This window comes from Montipora capricornis, chromosome 11, assembly GCF_036669925.1.
Source record: "Montipora capricornis isolate CH-2021 chromosome 11, ASM3666992v2, whole genome shotgun sequence".
In the NCBI taxonomy this organism is placed as follows: Eukaryota; Metazoa; Cnidaria; class Anthozoa; order Scleractinia; family Acroporidae; genus Montipora; species Montipora capricornis.
The window spans coordinates 41,250,063-41,255,062 of NC_090893.1; the positions used below are offsets into that span (position 1 = coordinate 41,250,063).

Consider the following 5,000-nt stretch of genomic DNA (forward strand, 5'->3'; position numbering starts at 1 on the left):
GAGAAAGACTGTTTGAGATGACATTTTTACAGTGTTATCTCAAACAGTCCTTCTCAGGACTACACCCACCCGGACGATCGTATTTTACTTAATTATGATAATTTATGACTCCTGGGCTCACACCGGCCATTACGATACGGGATATATTTTTGAAACGTATTCCTCCTTATAGCTTAAAAAAGACATCATGATAGCTTTACCATTACTGTTCTCGTTAAAAGAAAGAAGGAATCAACAGAATTCAAGAATGTTTAGGAAAACCAAGTAGAGTACTGCAAGACAGATAAAACAAGAGGCCACTTTCAAAAATACCATAATACCCTTTGATTTGCATAAGCATAGCTTCCAGTTTCTCTCGGGACTTTCAATGATCCCAAGAGAAAATAGAAAAAACAATACTTGGGCAAAATTTTGAAGGGCGAACAAAGCATACTATGGTATATTTGAAAGTGGGCTTTATGCTCGAAATTAGTAGAATAATTACAAGTTAATCTTTTTGTCTGAACCTTTATTTTTAACAAAAAAAGAAAAAGACCTTTTCTGAGAATAGGATTCAAAGTCTACAACTAGGACATGTGTGGTTCGAAATGTGTGAATCGTTTCGTGTTCAAGGTATTGCAGTCACACTTCATTCGCTTGTCTACGGGGTCCCGCTTTACAATACGTGTTTTTCTCGAAAAAAATGCCGGAATAAAAAGGCATTTCACTTCCTAGACCCGTTTAATTAATTTGACCTGACTCAGACCTATGTACAGAAAGCTCGTTTGAGCAAGGACTGAAACATGGAAATTCTGTTTGAGGTTCGCCGAATTATTCGGCGGAAAGAATCGGTCGATTGTCGGAATTGGGTCGGCCGAGTTCAGGCGACGATACTTTGAAACCATGCAATCTTTGTATACATGATAGTCATGTGATGTTGTATTTTCGCGTGCCGGCATGCTGAACATTTGTTCTACAAATGTTAAACTCGGTCAAATTTTCACATGTGCACTTCACAGGGCTCAATAATCACTGCTCTTACGCGATTGGACGAGAGCTTTGTGTTTATTATTTTCCTCCATCTCTCTGGATGGAGTAATATATCGGTTATTTGAGTAAGGTTAATTAACAATATTTGCTTTGCTTCCTTAGTTCTTCGCCCTGCCCACAATTAACAAACCCAAGGGTATCCCGAAAATTTAAAAGAACTATCGCTGACTACAAAACAAACGAAATGAATAGAGGGCAAGAAAAGAGTTCTCAACATCCTACCTTCACCGCTAGCATCGGAAAAGCTGCAAAAGGAGAAAAGAAATGAATTGTTTTCGAGAATGTTGAAAGTACCATTCCCAAGTTAAGGTTCAAGATTTCTTGGCGGAGAACCTCCCCAGGACCCCCTACAAGTTAGCGTCTCCAGCACCTAGTTGTTAGCCCCCTCCTCCCCCAAAAAAAAACTATAAGGAGTCTCTGAATGGAGCGGTAATTAAAACGTTATTTTCCAAGAAAACGTACTTAACAGTCTATGTTACTTCGGCGAAGTTAGTGGGCTTAAGCAACGGGGCCATGACTACAACAACCCCAAGAAACATACACTCGAAGAGAAGTGTATGCTCACTCGTGGCGTGCGGCACGTACCACATCTCGAGTATTTCTCGTTCATTTTCACCACATATCTGTTTTAAGAGGCCTCAGCCACACAAGAAATTCGAATTAAACTTTAAACAAGCAGTCTCGAGAAAAACTCTACCAAATAACTTTCGAGGGTAATTTAATTCTTCCTTTGAAGCTCAAAGTCCTTCAATAGAATCAGGAATAATCAAGAAAGGGCTGCTATATATCTCTGATTTGTTGTAACAAAGCTAAAAGTTTAAGACAAATTTGGTCTAATCAAACCGGCGTCGAGTTGAGAGGCTTGTGTTCCCTTGTTCCCGAAATTACTTCCAAACTTGTTTCCAGCTTTTTGATCCCTAAAAGCCTTTATTCCCCAGGTCAAACAAGCCATGTTCTTTTGTTCCCCTAAACCCCTGGGAAGTCCCCAGTTGATAAACGTATTTCGTCCTGATGAAGGCGTAACGCTCCAAACGCCAGCTTACAAATCTTCAGTCTTACCAGGGCCGTAGCCAGTATGAGGCAAACCGAGGCACTTGCCTCAGTCAGTTTTTCGTGATTCTTTAAAAGGAAGGGTGATTCCAGTGTTGTCTTTACAACTTACTCATCATAAACTCCCTAAAATACCTACGAAGGGAATTTAACCATTGACATTGCCTCAGTCATAATTTTTTCGGGCTACGGCCCTGCTTACGGTGGCTGATTTCCCTTAATCAACTCGTTTGATAAAAGCAAATGTTCGTGGTACACTCCCCAATGACACAGCACCACGGTTTCTTTTGAACGTATTAGCCCTTCAGTCTAAAACGTAAGCCCATTAGTCATAAACCGCGTCCCAAAGTCTTGTATACTTTTGAGGGTCGCGGATCAAAAGTAACAATTCAAATAGACACAATTGCATTAAGTAACCCAAATGGAAAGAGACAGAAAGTAGAGCTGATCCTCAGGTACTTAACTCGCGTACTTAACTCGACAGCTTAAGCAATTGTCAATTGTCTATTTTGGAAACACCTTGGAATTGAATACGCGACCACAAAAGCCAAATCCAATCGCTGCCGAAGTCGTCCCATACATGTTATAGACGTTTTAGTAAAACCGAATATCACTTACGTAGCTTTATAGAACTTACCAATGATTTAACGCACCGAAAGAGACCACCATGAGCAATAATTTGGCCATGCTTGATTCCCTCTTAAGAGTGTCACAAGTCTCAAAATCAGTAAGGCTTAAAGATATATTGCGCTACACCCAGGAGTATTCAATTTAAAGGGTTAAGGTTGATTAAAGTTGATTTTTTGTTCTCTCAGTAAAGCAATAAGCTCGGAATAAATCGGCTAACTTTCCCTTGTTTGCTTAAAGTTGCTTGGTGACAAAACCAGTCTCAATTCTATTCGCCTGCTGTTGAAATAACTAATGACAATGGAGGTCGCCATGTTAGTTTTTCGCAATGTGAATACAGACATGTTTGGATAGCATGGCCATTGAACAGAAATTGAGTAGTTTTGTTTAAACTAGGGGAAACCCAGAGGGACAAATGGACCTTCCACATCGCACCAAACAAAGTTTTATTTAAAAAAGCTGAAGAACAGAAATTGATTATTTGAAATCTGACGTTAGCTCTTCATCAGACTGGTTTTTCTTTTACAAACTTGTTTTTGATGATGCCAAACTTCCCGTATTCTGCCCATTCCCTGACGCCACACAAAGGTCTTTAGAACGTTACCCACTCACATGTAGTGAAAGTTCTATTCAATGCTCACGCAAGATTCAAACCAAACTTACGTTCAACCTTTGTAGCGAGAAGAACATCGGAAGGCGATTACTAAACTTTAAGAAAAAATATATATTAAAAACAAGCATGAAATGACCATGAAATGACAAATGTATTGCATAATCTCAACCTTTCTGGTTAAGCTGGCTTTTTTCCATGCTGTATCGCGTTTTCAATCAGAATGCACTGCGCAGCGACCACAGAGCTTCGCTCTTTGGAGAAGCCTTGCTTTGAGCAAGAGTCACAAAACACAGTGACAACGACTATCGACCTCTTGAACGTAAATTTAGTCTGTGGGAAATCACATCCCTTACTTTACAAGATTACTATTTGGGATTAGGTCTACCAAGAAAGTGAACGCGGATTGCGAGCTGAGAGAGTTAAGTGGTTAAAGAAAGGTTGTTCTCAATCAAAGGAATTGTCATGGATTCTTTGATAAGGGAGTCATTCACAACAGTTCAGATCCATCCCGGGCCATCTCGACCAATCACCGATCAAAACTTGCACAAGCAAACAAAAGAGAAGCGGAAAGTGCCTCAAAGGAGAATATGTAGATGCCAATGATCAAACAGAATATTTGTTTCTGACTGCCGAATAGTCCTTTGGAAACACACACATGAGAAAATGAAACGACGTGTACTTTCATTACAGTTCATTATTTTCGATTTAAAAAGTCACATGACAAACATTGCATCCTGGAACCGGTTTTTTCATATTGCGTAGCAATTCTTATTTACTGTCAACACGATAGAAAATTAACTATTTGTCGAGTTTAGCAAAGACAACTCCAACGCTAACGAAAGTGACATATTAAAACAACTGACATATATTATAACGCGATTGTAACCGTTTTACCATTAAACCATTCTGTTCGCTTTGTAAAAAGTTGGCGATGTAATTAATCCTTGACTCGATCGCTAGGAACTCCGTTGAAATATTGTTTCTTTTTAGTAGTGTGAACAGCGGCCCTCGTATCTTTTTACGCCAAGCAACAGAAACTGTTTGTATAACAATGGCGTTCGATTCCCGAATGATCTGAGAGATGTGTTCAGCGTTTCTTCGCCCTGGCGTTATCATAAAACGAAGAAATGGGAATGATATGATCACAGTAAAAATGTTAAATATGGTCATTCCACTTTGTTAATTTGCAGAGGGAAATAGGTATATACAGCAAAATGCATGCTGCAAGTAAAAGACGAATTTTTTTTTTTCACTAAACATTGCTTTTCGTGGCTCTTAAAAGTTGATGTTGTCTTTACTATCTGTGTTTCAATCCCGTGAGCACCATCCTGTCAATTCGTATTTTGTTTTTCTTAAGTTTGTTTTTTAACCATTTTCCGGCTTTGAAAAACCAAGGCTTGAAGGATCATGCAGCTGCAATGTTTTCTCTGAACTCGTCCTCATAATTGGAGTGGACGCCTGCCATGTGAGAGGATACTTCGAATCCAATTCAGATTTGCACGAAGTATCAAAAGCACATTTAGTCTCTAACCGATCTCTCCATCTATTGAGATAATCATAACTAGTAATAGTTGACACTACAGCTGCCCCCGCGATGCAAAGTGCTGCATTATTTTTATTTGCAAATTATTATGGTCGATACCGTATGTGTTGACTGTTGTAATGTTGTAATATTCTTTTA

General features: G+C 39.2%; 1 pseudogene; it reads right to left on the reverse strand.

Annotated features, from left to right (window-relative positions):
* Positions 1–5,000, reverse strand: part of LOC138024301 (uncharacterized) — a 56,980-nt pseudogene that overhangs the window by 49,777 nt on the left and 2,203 nt on the right.